We start from the raw sequence: 6000 nt of genomic DNA, 5'->3' as shown, positions 1-6000 counted from the left end.
TTGAACTTTTTTTTTTGTTGTGACAGCGACATGAGGGTCAAAACGGAGTTTCTTATCAAGAACCACTCCAAGATATTTATAGCTGTCCACAAGTTCAATCTCAGTGCCATTGATGTTGGTGAGTACAGGACTATCAGGGGCCTTTCCAAAGCTGATTAGCATATCTTTAGTTTTAGACACATTCAACTGCAGAAAAGACTCATCACACCAAGAAACAAAATCATCAACCACAGGTCCGTGTTGTAGCTCATCCCCCTCTAGGAGACTAACAATCACCGGATCATCCGCAAATTTGATAACATGTCTGTTGGAATGATTGCTACGGCAGTCATTAGTATACAAGATATAAAGTGGAGGAGAGAGACAGCAGCCTTGAGGAGACCCAGTCCACCCTCACACACTGAGACCTGACAGTCAAGAAGTCCAGTATCCAGCCCACAAGATTAAGATCCAAATTAAAAAGGTGTATTAGCTTGTCTGCTAAAAGATGTGGCTGGATAGTGTTAAAAGCTGACGAGAAATCTATAAACAACAGTCTAGCATGAGCTTTCGTCCCTTCAAGGTGGTGATACAGAAAATGTAGCAGCGTGGTAGTGGCATCCTCTACACCTCTGCCACACCTGTAGGCAAACTGCATAGGATCAAGGAGTGACTCCACCTGTGTTAGAACCTCCTGTTTAATTATTTTTTCAAGTGTTTTCATAATTAAAGAGGTCAATGCTGCAGGCCTGAAGTCATTTAATATTGCTGGGTTTTGTGTCTTTGCAACAGGGACAATAATGGCATGTTTCCATAAATTAGTCACCTTCTGTTGCTGAAGGGATAAACTAAAAATAAAATGGAAAGTGCTGCTCAGCTGCTCAGCGCAGGTTGCCAGAACCTTACCACCTACACTATATTACCAAAAGTATTCGCTCACCCATTCAAATGATCAGAATCAGGTGTCCTAATCACTTGGCCTGGCCACAGGTGTATAAAATCAAGCACTCAGGCATGCAGACTGTGAAACAAGACATTTGTGAAAGAATGGGCCGCTCTCAGGAGCTCAGTGAATTCCAGCGTGGAACTGTCATAGGATGCCACCTGTGCAACAAATCCAGTCGTGAAATTTCCTCGCTCCTAAATATTCCACAGTCAACTGTCAGCTCTATTATAACAAAATGGAAGCGTTTGGGAACAACAGCAACTCAGCCACGAAGTGGTAGGCCACGTAAAGTGACGGAGAGGGGTCAGCGGATGCTGAAGCGCATCGTGCAAAGAGGTCGCCAACTTTCTGCACAGTCAATTGCTACAGAGCTACAAACTTCATGTGACCTTCAGATTAGCCCAAGTACAGTACGCAGAGAGCTTCATGGAATGGGTTTCCATGGCCGAGCAGCTGCAGCCAAGCCACACATCACCAAGTGCAATGCAAAGCGTCGGATGCAATGGTGTAAAGCACGCCGCCACTGGCCTCTAGAGCAGTGGAGACGCGTTCTCTGGAGTGATGAATCACGCTTTTCCATCTGGCAATCTGATGGACGAGTCTGGGTTTGGAGGTTGCCAGGAGAACGGTACATTTCAGACTGCATTGTGCCGACTGTGAAATTTGGTGGAGGAGGAATTATGGTGTGGGGTTGTTTTTCAGGAGCTGGGCTTGGCCCCTTAGTTCCAGTGAAAGGAACTTTGAATGCTTCAGGATACCAAAACATTTTGGACAATTCCATGCTCCCAACCTTGTGGGAACAGTTTGGAGCGGGCCCCTTCCTCTTCCAACATGACTGTGCACCAGTGCACAAAGCAAGGTCCATAAAGACATGGATGACAGAGTCTGGTGTGGAAGAACTTGACTGGCCTGCACAGAGTCCTGACCTGAACCCGATAGAACACCTTTGGGATGAATTAGAGCGGAGACTGAGAGCCAGGCCTTCTCGACCAACATCAGTGTGTGACCTCACCAATGCGCTTCTGGAAGAATGGTCAAAAATTCCTATAAACACTCTCCTCAACCTTGTGGACAGTCTTCCCAGAAGAGTTGAAGCTGTAATAGCTGCAAAAGGTGGACCGACATCATATTGAACTCTATGGGTTAGGAATGGGATGGCACTTCAGTTCATAGTATGAGTAAAGGCAGGTGAGCGAATACTTTTGGTAATATAGTGTATATTATCTGCCCCAGGACTCTTGCTTGGCTTAGTATGTCTGAAATATTTTTGCACACTTTTCATGTCAATAACAAAATCAGGAGGGGCTCTAGTGTTGCTCCTCAAAACTGAAGTCCATACAATTAAATCTTTGGTAGAAATTATTAAGCTCATCAGCTAACTGTTTGTCTGAATTATAACCAGACAGGGCAATGTTGCTGCTGACTTTGTGATTTAACCCCGTCATAGCTTGCCTTAAATTATTACTACAACTCAGCTTCAATTTTGTCTCTGTACCTGAGTAGATTTTTTTTTTATTTCTGACCTGATCTCCTTTTTAGTTTCTTTCACTTCAGAGACATTACCCTCATTGAAAGCTTTTTTCCTTTTTTGTAACAGACCCTTAAGTGCAGATGAAGCCCAAGGTTTGTTGTTGGGGAAAACCTTTACAGTCTTTCTGGGAATGACATTGTCTTGCTGCACAGTATTATGATCAGAAGATCCAAGGGCAGGCCCCGCCACAGATTTATAGGCTCCCTTTATGGAGCCGTAACAGAGATCCAAAGTTTTATTATGGCGCGTGTGAGATTTCTTGAAGTTACAGTGATTAAAATCTCCCAGTATAATATTTGGGGCATCAGGGGAGATAGACTGAAGTGTCTGCACCACTCTAGAGATGGTGTTCGCTGCAGCTTCCGCGTTGGCTTTAGGATGAATGTAAACAACAGTGACGAACACCTGAGGCAATTCCCTCGGCAGATAAAACGGCCTCACAGACACCGACATGAGTTCTATGTCAGGTAGGCATAACTGCTCCCGCACAGTAAAGTTGTTGCACCATCTGCGATTGATGTACAGACACACACCCCCTCCCTGCGTTTTTTTGCGTTACCGGCTTCGGTCCTCCGATCCAGTCGTATCGGAGGACCGAAGCCGGTCATATCCAGGGAAGCGTCAGAGTCCGCGGCTATGAGCCATGTTTCCGTGAATGCCATGATGCAAACATCTCTGTATTCCCGTAGATGACTGATATTCCCATGTAATTTGTCCGTTTTATTTCTTAAAGACTGGACGTTGGCCAAGATGATGGAAGGCAGGGGGATACGGTTATTTTGTAGCTGCCGCACGCCACCTTTCCTCCCTCTTTTCCTAATGTAGGCCACTTTCTTAAAGTCATTTCTTGTTATCACAGCATCACTGATTATCTCCTTGTTTATGTTCGAGATCCGTGAAGAAAGTGTGGGATCCACAGATTGGCGATTCCATTGAAGGTTTAAAAGGAACTAGCGCGTGTACTGAATTGTTTGGATGACTCCAGACAAGGTCCGCGAAAATCGCCCAGAACAATAGATATAAAATTTCCATCTCTGAGCCGACTCGTGATGGCTAAAAGACCATTTAAGAACAACTTTCAAACTCTAGCCCACTTTAAAAGGACGACATAAAACAATAAAAACACAGACACAAAGGAACCTGCTGCCGGTCGCCACATGAGCAGCGCCCTCCTTGAAACCTGGCCTCAGGCTCCACGTTTCAAAAGATCAAATGACCACAGACTGAAGGACCAGCTAGTAATTTAATTTTTTTTGTTTGTTTGTTTGTATTGATTCACAGCCGTAAATGATAAAACTGATCACTACTGAAATGTTCCTGCAGTTTTTCCAGTCAGGCTGGTGGGCAGCCTGGCTGGTAGCCGCTGCTCCGGCAGGGTGGAGGTTTACCACGACAGCCAGTGGGGGACGGTGTGCGACGACTGGTGGGATTTGAGAGATGCCGAGGTGGTGTGCAGGCAGCTCGGCTGTGGCAGAGCCCTGCGGTATCTCTACGGTGCTCACTTCGGTCAGGGAACAGGACCCATCTGGCTGGACAATGTCCGCTGTACAGGAACTGAGATGTTCCTGCATGAGTGTAACCTTCTGCCCCTGGGATCCCACGACTGCAGCCACAGAGAAGACGCCGGCGTGGAGTGTGAAGGTAAAACATGAACCCAGACTCGAGTGCAAGACTCAGCCTTCTGGTCAGGAGATTACCTGCATGGCACTGATTTGATTTGTTAACTTATCAAGACATGACTCCAAAAAGACCAAGTAATTAGTAAAAAGTTAGAAGAAAATAAAGAAAAAACAGAAATTTACCAGAACTTCATTCCGTTAAAGGCACAAAAATTACCAATAAATTTTTAGGGAGTTGTTCCTCATCCGATGTGAGGGTCTAAGGACAGAGGATGTTGTATTTTTCTGTAAAGCCCTTTGAGACAAATTTGTATTTGTGATTCTGGGCTATACAAATAAATAAAATTGAAAAAATTGAATTACCAGAAAATAATAGCAAAGAAATATTTATAAAAATGACATGAAAACCATGCATACACATATTAAAATGATATACGTCAGATTGTTTGTGTTCAAATCCTTGAGAAGCGTTCAGACGCCTTTGATGAACACTTAACCACCTGACCCCAAACAATAGCAGTAAGTATGAAAAAACAGTTCCTCCTCGAGAACAGGATGGAGCTTAGAGACAGCCTCAGTATGTTGCTCTGGTCGGTTAATTAAAATGTCATGCAGTTCCTCCTCAGGTCAGGCTGGCGGGCGGCCCGGCCGGGGACCGCTGCTCCGGCAGGGTGGAGGTCTACAAGAACGAGGAGTGGGGGACGGTGTGTCATCACCGGTGGAGCATGAGCGACGCCCACGTGGTGTGCAGGGAGCTCGGCTGTGGCTCAGCCCTGTCGGCTCCCTCCAGTGCTCACTTCGGTCCAGGAACGGGACCCATCTGGATGAGCTATGTCTACTGTGAAGGAACCGAAACGTCCCTGCTGACATGTAGACATTCTACCGCATCATCATACAGCTGTGACCACAGCAAGGATGCCAGCGTGGTGTGTCAAGGTAAGACATGAAGCCAGACTCGGGTGTTCTTTTGACCGGTGAAACCATCTGGCCGTGCTGCAACCTAAACATCATCATCGCAACTCACAGAACAGGTGTACCAATCGACGTCCTTAGAGAAGCTGTGGGTCTGGTTTACGTCAGTGACTTTTTGGGGCGTTTTCACTCCCAGAATGTTTAGTCGAGACCCGGAGACTGAGGAGGCTGTCTCACTCTCTGGGATCGAGACCCAGAGACTGAGGAGGCAGTCTCTCTCTCTCTCTGGGATCGAGACCCGGAGACTGAGGAGGCCGTCTCTCTCTCTCTCTCTGTCTCTGGGATCGAGACCTGGAGACTGAGGAGGTCGTCTCTCTCTCTCTGGGATCAAGACCCGGAAACTGAGGAGGCCATCTCTCTCTCTCTGGGATTGAGACCCGGAGACTGAGGAGGCCGTCTCTCTCTCTCTCTCTGTCTCTGGGATCGAGACCCGGAGACTGAGGAGGCCGTCTCTCTCTCTCTGGGATCGAGACCTGGAAACTGAGGAGGCCGTCTCTCACTCTCTCTGGGATCGAGACCCGGAGACTGAGGAGGCCGCCTCACTCTCTGGGATCAAGACCCGGAGACTGAGGAGGTCGTCTCTCTCTCTGGGATCAAGACCCGGAAACTGAGGAGGCCCTCTCTCTCTCTCTGGGATCGAGACCCGGAGACTGAGGAGGCCGTCTCTCTCTCTCTCTCTGTCTCTGGGATCGAGACCTGGAGACTGAGGAGGCCGTCTCTCTCTCTCTGGGATCAAGACCCGGAGACTGAGGAGGCCATCTCTCTCTCTGGGATCAAGACCCGGAGACTGAGGAGGCCGTCTCTCACTCTCTCTGGGATCGAGACCCGGAGACTGAGGAGGCAGTCTCTCTCTCTCTGGGATCAAGACCCGGAGACTGAGGAGGCCATCTCTCTATCTGGGATCAAGACCCGGAGACTGAGGAGGCCGTCTCTCACTCTCTCTGGGATCAAGA

This window comes from Myripristis murdjan, chromosome 8, assembly GCF_902150065.1.
Source record: "Myripristis murdjan chromosome 8, fMyrMur1.1, whole genome shotgun sequence".
Lineage (NCBI taxonomy): Eukaryota > Metazoa > Chordata > Actinopteri > Holocentriformes > Holocentridae > Myripristis > Myripristis murdjan.
This window is presented reverse-complemented; position numbering follows the sequence as displayed.